Source organism: Oncorhynchus mykiss, chromosome 15 (genome assembly GCF_013265735.2).
Source record: "Oncorhynchus mykiss isolate Arlee chromosome 15, USDA_OmykA_1.1, whole genome shotgun sequence".
Taxonomy (NCBI): Eukaryota; Metazoa; Chordata; class Actinopteri; order Salmoniformes; family Salmonidae; genus Oncorhynchus; species Oncorhynchus mykiss.
In genome coordinates, this window is record NC_048579.1 from 38125781 (window position 1) to 38138089 (window position 12309).

Below are 12309 nucleotides of genomic sequence, written 5' to 3' on the forward strand. Positions count from 1 at the left end.
TGCAATTACATTATACTGAAAATCTAAAGGAATTACTGTACCAGTCAAAGTTTGGACACACCTACTTATTCAAGGGTTTTTCTTTATGTTTGACTATTTTCTACATTGTAGAATAATAGCGAAGACATCAAAACTATGAAATAACACATATGGAATCATGTAATAACCAAAAAAGTGTTAAACAAATCAAGATATATGTTATATTTGAAATTCTTCAAAGTAGCCATATATTTCGATTTGTTTAACACTTCTTTAGTTATTACATGATTCCATATGTGTTATTTCATAGTTTTGATGTCTTCACTGTTATTATACAATGTAGAAAATAGTAAAACATAAAGAAAAACCCTTGAATGAGTAGGTTTGTCCAAACCTTTGACTGGTACTGTATAAATACACATTTAAAGAAAGTTTATGAAGGTGTGAGGAGAATGCTCGGAGGAAATCATCTTGAGCAAAGATATTAATGAAAATATATGTGTTTTTTACTTTTTACCTTTTTTTCTCACCAAGTTTGTGATATCCAATTGGCAGTTGCAGTCTTGTCACCTCGCTGCAACTCCCATATGGACTCGGGAGAGACGAAGGTCGAGAGCCATGCGTCCTCCGAAACACGACCCTGCACAGTCGCTCTGCTTCTTGACTCACTGCATGTTTAACCCGGAAGCCAGCCGCACCAATGTGTCTTAGGAAACAGTACAACTGGCAACCATGTCAGCGTGCATGCACCAGGCCCGCCACAGGAGGCGCTACAGCGTGATGGGACAAGGACATCCCAACCAGCCAAGCCCTCCCCTAACTCGGACGACGCTGAGCCAATCGTGCGTTGCCTCATAGGTCTCCCGGGTTGCGGCCGGCTGCGACACAGCCTGGAATCGATTACCAATCAGTACCTTGACCACTAGGTGTGGAAAGGACAAGTGCTTGTGAGCAAAGAAGTGAACATACCTTCACCACTCTGTTCTCGTGCATGGTGATGTAGTTGCTGGGGTTCTGGAACAGGGTCTGAGCTGCGGTCTGGTGGACCGAGGAGTCCTTGGACTTCAGGGGGGGACGGCCTCCCCAAACGATACCCTGTTACTGCCGCACATGCAGCAGCGGGCGACTGCCTCAGCCAGGTAACGACACAGCTTATCATCAGTCTGTAATACAGAGAACAAGACATCAGACATCTATGGGTGCATCTCAAATGGTACCCTATTCCCTATATAGTGCACTACTTTTGACTAGGGCCTATACTATGAATACTACTCAATAGAGCTTGTTTACAGGGATCTCAGAACTATTAAGTTACTTTATGATAATATAATAGATAGTCAATTTATAATAGGACTGAATATTCCCAGTAAACACTAATTGAGAAGGATTATAGGTATTTTATGTCCTCCTTCAATGAGATGCACACACTTGCCAGTACCTCTTTGTTGTTTGATTTCAGCAAATTAACAATCAGTTCCAATCCACCGACAAAGGAGCGCACCATTTCCCCTACATCCTAAATGTCAAAAGCCTGTTATTAGCTTGGCGCTCTCAATCTGTAAAATAAAGGGAGCAGAATTCAGTGTAATGGGCAGGGAGGCAAGCCGGGGCATTTGAGCAGAGCAGAGAAAATGAAAGATACACACATGCTAAGGAAAAATAAAAAGCCTTTTCATCAGCCTTAGCAAAAATCAAAACCCCATCAGTGCCAGTCAGCCCAATCGGAGGTAATGTGAGTAGCCATGGTTCTGTCCTGCTTTCTGCTCCACGGAAAGTGCCATTGTCAATACGGATGGTCTGTGTGGTGTGCCAGTAGCTATTCCACATCAAGCACGCCAAATAGGTGAGATAGGTTCTGTTTGTTATAAAAAGCCATTTACAGAAATCAACAGAGTAATTTGGGGGGGGATTTCTTGCCAAGTAATACGAGGGCCAAGGGAAACTAATACTTCTACAGCAGACCTATCTAATGTCAGCCTATCCATTTGGATGATGAGTAATTTGGACTTCCTTTTCTACCCCTCCATGTAGGTTAGGCCAACACTGTTCAGTACACTAATACTCAGAATGCCTACAGATGTTCTATCTTCATTTGATCACGCTGTTGTTGCAGAGAATTTTCCTGTGCAGCAGGAAATGCTAGTTACAGTCTATTCAAGGTATAAAAAGGCTTCTAAAGTTTGAAATTTCCACTTTAAAATGTCAGATTTGATAAATCCTTTCAAAAAATGTATCAACCCATACAAAAAGGTCCATTAATTATAATCCACATAATACTTCACATTTCCTGTTGCTGCAGGATTATTTTCCAGCTGTGAGAAACTGGTCAAATTAAGATAGCACATCTGTATCTAGTGACCTTTCCATGTAGCCTACACTGTTCAGAAGAACAAGGGACCGGAGTCAGTCACAAAGGAACTGAAGGAGTCAGTGTGTTTCCCTGACCGTTCAGGCCAAGCTACCATCATAGACCCTGATTTGAGTTCATGGGCACCAGTAATGGGCTGATACCACAGGAGTCTCAGACACTTATGGGGCTACCGCCGCTGGTGAGCCTCTTTCAGAACCACCTCGGACGCAGCCTTCATTGAGGCTTGGCAGATCGGGATGCTTTTTAAATCATACATCAACATAATCGTCGCCTAAGGGGGGAATATACAGCATCAAAGGTGCTGTAAAGTACTTAAGTAAAAATACTTTAAAGTGCTACTTAAGTCATTTTTGGGGGTATCTGTACTTTACTATTTATATGTTTGATTACTTTTACTTTTACTTCACTACATTCCTTAAGAATATTATGTATATTTTACACCATACATTTTCCCTGACACCCAAAAGTACTCAATACATTTTGAATTCTTAGCAGGGCAGGAAAATAGTTAAATTCACACACTTATCAACCTAACGTCACTGGTCATCCCTACTGCCTCTGATCTGGAGGACTCACTAAACTCTCATGCTTCGTTTGTAATTTATGTCTGAGTGTTGGAGTGTGCCCTGGCTTTCCGTAATTTAAAAAAACAAGAAAAAGGTGCCATCTGGTTTGCTAATTTGAAATTATTTATACTTTTACTTTTGATACTTAAGTACATTTTAACAATTACATTTACTTTTCATACTTACGTCTATTTGAAACTACATTTTTTCAGACTTCCTCAAGTAGAATTTTACTGAGTGACTTTTACTCATGACAGTTGGGTACTTTTTCCACCACTGAGTATCAGGGTGTCATACACAGCTACTGCCAGCCTGTAATGTCTCGATTAATATGGAAATAATGAACCAAGATTATGGAAAGTGTATAATTAGAGAGGGCAGAATGATAATTGTCACAAAGCACGCTCCATCTACATCTCCATCAACATTATATCTCCATCTATGACACTATTGCCTCGGTGATTAAGACCTTTAAAACCTGTTTGGGATAGGGGGCAGTATTTTCACGTCCGGATGAAAAGCGTGCCCAAAGTAAACTGCCTGTTACTCAGGCCCAGAAACCTGTTACTCAGGCCCAGAAGGATATGCATATAATTGGTAGATTTGGATAGAGAACACTCTAAAGTTTCTAAAACCGATAAAATAATGTCTGTGAGTATAACATAACCTATTTGGCAGGCAAAATCCCAAGGACAAACCATCCAGGAAATTTAAATTGGGTTTCTATGGGAACCTAGATTTCTGTGCCACTTTGTTGCAGTTCCTATTGCTTCCACTAGACGTCAACAGTCTTTAGAAATTGGTTGATGTTTTTCTTTAGAGAAATGAAGAAGTATGGCTATTCAGAACGAGGGTCGAGCCTAGTGTACTCTTTTGTTTGGGGCGGGCGACATGAAAGTAGCTCCATTTTCATTTTAGCCACAATTGAACACAGTGTATTCCGTCTTAAACTTTATAGATTATTTGCGTTTTAAAATACCTAAAGTTGTATTATGTTTGGACCAATATTACAGGTAACCTATTAGATAAATGGTAGTCATGTTGGGCGAGTTGGAACTGGTGTTTTTCTGAACCAAACGCTCCAAATAAATTGACATTTTGGAGATATAACGACGGAATTAATCGAACAAAAGTACCACTTGTGATGTTTATGGGACATATTGGTGTGCCAACAGAAGAAAATCTTCAAAGGTAAGGCATGAATTATATCGTTATTTCTGAGTTTTGGGTCATGCCTGGTGGGTTGAATTATGATTGTCATGAGTTTGTTTGATGGGTTGCTGTTCTCAGATAATAGCATGGTTTGCTTTCCCCGTAAACCCTTTTTGAAATCTGACATGGTGGCTGGATTAACAAAACGTTAAGCTGTATTTTGGTGTGCTGTAAACTTGTGTAAACTGTTTGGTGTGCTGTAAACTTGTGATTGTATGAAAGTTAAATATTTCTAATAATTTACTTTGAATTTCGCGATCTGCAATTTCACCGGATGTTGTCGAAACGTTCCGCTAGCGGAACCCCTAAAATGTATACGGGTCAACATTCACAAGGCCGCATGCCAGACGGATTACTAGGACGTGTACTCTGAGCAAACTGACAAACTGACAAACTGGCAAGTGTCTTCACTGACATTTTCAACCTCCCCCTGTCTGAGTCTGTAATACCAACATGTTTCAAGCAGACCACCATAGTCCCTGTGCCCAAGAACACTAAGGTAACCTGCCTAAATGACTACTGACCCGTAGCACTCAGATCTGTAGCCATGAAGTGCATTGAAAGCTGGTCATGGCTCACATCAACACCATTATCCCAGAAAACCTAGACCCACTCCAATTTGCATACCGCCCCAACAGATCCACAGATGATGCAATCTCTATTGCACTCAACACTGCCCTTTCCCAACGGGATAAAAGGTGATAATAGTGCTACGTGAATTCTCATTGACGTGGCTGTAGAGGAACAGGTTGAGAGCTTCAAATTCCTAGGTGTCCACATCACCAACAAACAATCATGGTCCAAACACACCAAGACAGTCATGAAGCCTATTCCCCCTCAGGAGACTGAAAAGATTTGGCATGGGTCCTCAGATCCTCAAAAGGTTCCACAGCTGCACCATTGACTGGTTGCATCACTGCCTGGTATGGCAACTGCTCGGCCTCCGACTACAAGGCACTAAGGAGGGTAGTGCGAACGGACCAGTACATCACTGGGGCAAAGCTTCCTGCCATCCAGGACCTCTATACCAGGCGGTGTCAGAGGAAGGCCTAAATAATGTAAAAGACTCCAGCTACCCTAGTCATAGACTGTTTTCTCCACTACCTCACAGCAAGCGGTACCGGAGCACCAAGTCTAGGTCAAAGAGGCTTCTAAACAGTTTCTACCCCCAAGCCTTAAGAGTCCTGAACATCTAATCAAATGGCTACCCAGGCTGACTATTTGCATTGCCCCCTATTTTACGATGCTGCTACTCTGCTACTTTATTATCTATGCTTACTCACTTAAATAACTGTACCTACATGTACATATTACCTCAATTACCTTGACTAACCAGTGCCCCTGCACATTGACTCTGTACCGGTACCCCCTGTATATAGCCTCGCTATTGTTATTTTACTGCTGCTCTTTAATGATTTGTTACTTGTATTTCTTGTTTTTTTTTGTTGGTATTTTTCTTAAAACTGTATTGTTGGTTAAGGGCTTGTAAGTAAGCATTTCAGTGTAAGGTCTACACCTGTATTCGGTGCATGCGACAAATAACATTTGATTTCATTTGATTAATCATAACCCCCTCCCTTTGGAGGTTGTGTGGGGTTGTGCTCACTTGTAAAATACATTTACATCTCAATGGGACTCACCTTGTTAAATAAAGGATAAATCAATCAATAGCCACACCAGTTAACCACAATCACACTAGCCTCAATGTGAGTGGCCTATTTCACAAGGGACAAATCAAATCAAATGTTATTGGTCACATACACATGGTTAGCAGATGTTAATGCGAGTGTAGCAAAATGCTTGTGCTTCTAGTTCCGACCATGCAGTAATATCTAACAAGTAATCTAACAATTTCACAACAACTACCTTATACACACAAGTGTAAAGGAATGAATAAGAATATGTACATATAAATATATGGATGAGTGATGGCCAAACGGCATAGGCAGGATGCAGTAGACGGTATAGAGTACATTATATACATATCAGATGAGTACTGTAGGGTATGTAAACATTATATAAAGTGGCATTGTTTAAAGTGACTAGTGATACATTTATTACATCCAATTTTTTATTATTAAAGTGGCTAGAGATTTGAGTGGTAGCAGTCTGATGACCTTGAGATAGAAGCTGTTTTTCAGTCTCTCTGTCCCAGCTTTGATGCACCTGTACTGACCTCACCTTCTGGATGATAGCGGGGTGAACAGGCAGTGGCTCATGTGGTTGTTGTCCTTGATGATCATTTTGGCCTTCCTGTGACATTGGGTGGTGTAGGTGTCCTGGAGGGCAGGTAGTTTGCCCCCGTTGATGCGTTGTGCAGACCTCACTACCCTCTGGAAAGCCATACAGTTGCCGTACCAGGCGGTGATATAGCCCGACAGGATGCTCTCGATTGTGCATCTGTAAAAGTTTGATTGTTTTTGGTGACAAGCCAAATTTATTTAGCCTCCTGCTGTTGCCTTCTTCACCACGCTGTCTGTGTGGGTGGACCATTTCTGTTTGTGTACGCCGAGGAACTTAAAACTTTCCACCTCCTTAACTACTGTCCCTTCAATGTGGATAGGGGGGGTGCTCCCTCTGCTGTTTCCTGAAATCCACGATCATCTCCTTTGTTTTGTTGACGTTGAGTGTGAGGTTATTTTCCTGACACCACACTCCGAGGGGGCCCCCACCTCCTCCCTGTAGGCCGTCTCGCCGTTGTTGGTAATCAAGCCTACCACTGTGTCGTCTGCAAACGTGATGATTGAGTTGGAGGCGTGCATGGCCACGCAGTCATGGTTGAACAGGGAGTACAGGAGAGGGCTGAGAACGCACCCTTGTGGGGCCCCAGTGTTGAGGATCAGTGATGTTGTTTCCTACCCTCACCACCTGGGGGCGGCCCGTCAGAAGTCCAGGACCCAGTTGCACAGGGCAGGGTCAAGACCCAGGGTCTCGAGCTTAATGACGAGTTTGGAGGGTACTATGGTGTTAAATGCTGAGCTGTAGTCGATGAACAGCATTCTTACATAGGACAGGATTGCAGACATTGAGGAGTTTTGAATTGAGCCTTCTAGCTCTGACAGACCAGGGCTCAGAGAGCTGGACAGGACATGGTGGTGTTTCTCTCTCCACTCCCCTCAGATGTGGTGCCAGAAGACGAGCAGTGTGTGCCGGGCCAGAACCAGGGCCAGGAGCTGACCACCCCTCCGCTCCACTCTGCCCCAACAACACACAGCACAGGAAGCATTTCCTCAGGAATACTGATGATGCCACGACTCACCAGCAACAGGGGAAGCGCTTCTCAAGCCACCAGCTGTGAAAGACTAGTGAGGATCCCTTTCATGGCCTGGACAGAACCCCTGATCCCTGAAAACCGCACCATTATGAAGCTACACATGTAAGGCCCATGTAATCCTGCTGTCCCTTTCCCCAAAGATAAAATTAGATAGAATACACATTATCTGGTCGGTGTGCGTGATGTAGCCTAGACCCGAGGGAGAGGGAAGGAAGTGGCACAGCACTTCCCAAGTGGCACAGCAGAGTAGTTTGCCCTGACCCTCTCCAGCAAGCAATCAGGCTCCTACTTCCATATGCTGCTAAACGGTAGGCTACTATGTCAAATAAAAAATACACCATTCACTGCAAGTTGCCCGTGTCCTGGCAAATTAATGATGCCCTTCATTACATGAGCAGCAAGGCAGGTTACATCCTTGATTGAGGGAACAAAGCTAATTGATTGATTCACTGCAAAGCCCCAGCTGACTGCCTGCATGCAATAATGACTGGGGCTTTACTCACAGCAGAGAGCTGGCCAGGCAAGCCAGGCAGGCCGGTAAATGGGGCGTACTGTTCCTGAATCCTCTATGTGTCTAAATGTGTCTGAGGACGAGTAGAGGTATGGACTGGACTGAAGCATCCAACAGCTGCATTTACACCGTGATTCTCTCAAAATCCATTGTGGAACTGCTAACTAAAACCACATGGGGGTTTTATCTAAATAACTACTACTACACCGAGCAGTTTCGAATTCCCCTCGCTCTCCTCGACGGACAAAACCCTGCACTGTTTAGCTCTTGTCATTGACCCTGTCTCAGAAATCAACCAAAGAGCATGTTCATGTATTTCTACAAAAATTGGCACTGTAGAGTCCAGACAAACATTGTCAAACTTTGTTAGCGTTCAAATAGTGAGTTGAGCTGCGGCCGGTCCTCCTCTTCCATATGGTTGCCATATATCATTTTTGCGACACTTCTGAGCCAGTTCTATATGAATGCAATAGACTGTGGGCGGGTAAGTCCCATATGGCACCCTGTTTCCTACATAGTGCACTACTGGTCAAAATAAGTGCACTATATAGGGAACAGGGTGCAATTTGGAATGCAGAGTGTATATTGCATGCTATACAGTCGGACCTAATGTTGTGAGGACTGTACATTAGAAGTATGTTCAGCAGCCTAGATTGGATATGCAGCATGGGGTCACAGGAGACACGGCCTGCCTGGCACCCTGCTTGTTGTGTAAGAAGAAACTGCTGCTGGTTGTGTGACACTGTAACTCAGAGCATGTTGAGAGAGGATTTTCAACAGAGGAATCAGAACATGCCACAGGATATTACTCCTCCAAGTCCCTGCCTGCCTGCCTGCCTGCCTGCCTGCCTGCCTGCCTGCCTGCCTGCCTGCCTGCCTGCCTGCCTGCCTGCCTGCCTGCCTGCCTGCCTGCCTGCCTGCCTGCCTGCCTGCCTGCCTGCACTGTTTCCCAGTTCACCAACAAAGATCAGAGTGTTCTGCTTTATATTAGAGGAGGGTTCATGTAAGCCTATAGTGAGTGACACAGCACTGCCCCTGCTACAACCTCCCAACACCAGATTGACTTTAAAGCTGCAATATGTAACTTCATTCTCATTGAAAGCCAGTCTAAGAAGCCGAAGATCTGTTCTATCTGTGATATTTCTATGCTTCCCGGTTTTTAAGTTTCGCTTTTGAGTCTTTTACATTCGATTTTGTACACCAGCTTGAAACAGCTAAAAATACAATATTTGTGGTTATGGAAAATATATTTTACAGCGGTTTAGATGGTACAATGATTCTCTACACTATACTTGCTTGTTCAGTCACATAAACTCAAAATTAGGCAAACTAGAATTTTTGCAACCAGGAAATGGGGGAGAGATTTCTGCATAGTGCATCTTTAAGGACAGAGAGCCTTGAGGAGGCAGACATGATGATATAACAGGCTGAACAGTGACAGAGAGAGGGATCCAAACACGAAAAACATTATAAAATATTACAACACTGATCAACTTGCAATATAACAACAACTTTTATGGCAAAGACAAATTTGTTGTTAAGCAAATCAAATCAAATCAAATGTATTTATATAGCCCTTCGTACATCAGCTGATATCTCAAAGTGCTGTACAGAAACCCAGCCTAAAACCCCAAACAGCAAGCAATGCAGGTGTAGAAGCACGGTGGCTAGGAAAAACTCCCTAGAAAGGCCAAAACCTAGGAAGAAAACTAGAGAGGAACCAGGCTATGTGGGGTGGCCAGTCCTCTTCTGGCTGTGCCGGGTGGAGATTATAACAGAACATGGCCAAGATGTTCAAATGTTCATAAATGACCAGCATGGTCGAATAATAATAAGGCAGAACAGTTGAAACTGGAGCAGCAGCACGGCCAGGTGGACTGGGGACAGCAAGGAGTCATCATGTCAGGTAGTCCTGGGGCATGGTCCTAGGGCTCAGGTCCTCCGAGAGAGAGAAAGAAAGAGAGAAAGAGAGAATTAGAGGAAGCACACTTAAATTCACACAGGACACCGAATAGGACAGGAGAAGTACTCCAGATATAACAAACTGACCCTAGCCCCCCAACACATAAACTACTGCAGCATAAATACTGGAGGCTGAGACAGGAGGGGTCAGGAGACACTGTGGCCCCATCCGAGGACACCCACGGACAGGGCCAAACAGGAAGGATATAACCCCACCCACTTTGCCAAAGCACAGCCCCCACACCACTAGAGGGATATCTTCAACCACCAACTTACCATCCTGAGACAAGGCTGAGTATAGTCCACAAAGATCTCCGCCATGGCACAACCCAAGGGGGTGCGCCAACCCAGACAGAATGACCACATCAGTGAATCAACCCACTCAGGAGACTCACCCCTTCCAGGGACGGCATGAGAGAGCCCCAGTAAGCCAGTGACTCAGCCCCTGTAATAGGGTTAGAGGCAGAGAATCCCAGTGGAAAGAGGGGAACCGGCCAGGCAGAGACAGCAAGGGCGGTTCGTTGCTCCAGAGCCTTTCCGTTCACCTTCCCACTCCTTGGCCAGACTACACTCAATCATATGTCCCACTGAAGAGATAAGTCTTCAGTAAAGACTTAAAGGTTGAGACCGAGTTTGCGTCTCTGACATGGGTAGGCAGACCGTTCCATAAAAATGGAGCTCTATAGGAGAAAGCCCTGCCTCCAGCTGTTTGCTTAGAAATTCTAGGGACAATTAGGAGGCCTGCGTCTTGTGACCGTAGCGTACGTGTAGGTATGTACGGCAGGACCAAATCTGAGAGATAGGTAGGAGCAAGCCCATGTAATGCTTTGTAGGTTAGCAGTAAAACCTTGAAATCAGCCCTTGCTTTGACAGGAAGCCAGTGTAGGGAGGCTAGCACTGGAGTAATATGATCAAATTTTTTGGTTCTAGTCAGGATTCTAGCAGCCGTATTTAGCACTAACTGAAGTTTATTTAGTGCTTTATCCAGGTAGCCGGAAAGTAGAGCATTGCAGTAGTCTAACCTAGAAGTGACAAAAGCATGGATTCATTTTTCTGCATCATTTTTGGACAGAAAGTTTCTGATTTTTGCAATGTTACGTAGATGGAAAAAAGCTGTCCTTGAAATGGTCTTGATATGTTCTTCAATAGAGAGATCAGGGTCCAGAGTAATGCCGAGGTCCTTCACAGTTTTATTTGAGACGACTGTACAACCATTAAGATTAATTGTCAGATTCAACAGAAGATCTCTTTGTTTCTTGGGACCTAGAACAAGCATCTCTGTTTTGTCCGAATTTAAAAGTAGAAAGTTTGCAGCCATCCACTTCCATATGTCTGAAACACATGCTTCTAGCAAGGGCAATTTTGGGGCTTCACCATGTTTCATTGAAATGTACAGCTGTGTGTAATCCGCATAGCAGTGAAAGTTAACAATATGTTTTCGAATGACATCCCCAAGAGGTAAAACAATATAGTGAAAACAATAGTGGTCCTAAAACGGAACCTTGAGGAACACCGAAATTTACAGTTGATTTGTCAGAGGACAAACCATTCAAAGAGACAAACTGATATCATTCCGACAGATAAGATCTAAACCAGGCCAGAACTTGTCCGTGTAGACCAATTTGGGTTTCCAATCTCTCCAAAGCAGAATTGTCATTATAATTAAAAACAAATGTAGTGCTACTGTGAGTGAAAACAAAAAGTTTGGTACTATACATTTGCATTTTCAATGCATGGACAAATATCCCATGCACCACTGGCCTGGACATCTGGATTTGGGTTTTTCAAGAAGGACCAAAGCAGGCGCACTCCATCCAGATGGTCAATGATCCTGTTGAGGAAGAGAAAAAGGAGAAGAGTGAGAGAAAATAGAGAGAGAGAGGGAAGTGAGAAAAGGGAGAGAGAGACACAGAGAGAGGGAGAGAGAGAGAGAAAGTGAGAGAGAGAAGAGAAAGAGAGCGAGAGAGAGACAAAGTCAGAAAGAGAGAGGAGAGAAAGGAAGAGGGAGAGAGAGAGAGAAGAGGAAGAGAAAGGAGATAGATTGATATTACAGTGGGCACAGTCAGTGTGATCTACACCATACTTTCATAGTTAAGAGGAGCATTTGAGAGCTTCTCTTTCTCAGAACTGTCTGGGCTGGTCTGTGCCATACAGTAGCAGTTTGTCCAGGTCCAGGCCCTGAAAACCCATCACAGGGCAGGATCAAAGGTATCAGACATTTAGCTGAATGGGTTTTCAATCACAAACCAACCTTCACCAGTCCAATTCGGTTTCCACCACAGCTCTAAAAACCTGCTCTCTGTCTGTCTTGTAAAGTGAATCTCCATGAGAAATCACTGACCACCTACGTGATGTTAGGCCAAAGGTTAACTGGTGTAGATTCATGTATAGTGAGTGAAGTCCATACAGATATTTATTTATAGAACCAAAACAA

The 12309-nt window shown here is 43.7% G+C and overlaps 1 pseudogene; it reads right to left on the reverse strand.

Annotated features, from left to right (window-relative positions):
* Nucleotides 1-12309, reverse strand: part of LOC110490722 — a 59262-nt pseudogene that overhangs the window by 3828 nt on the left and 43125 nt on the right.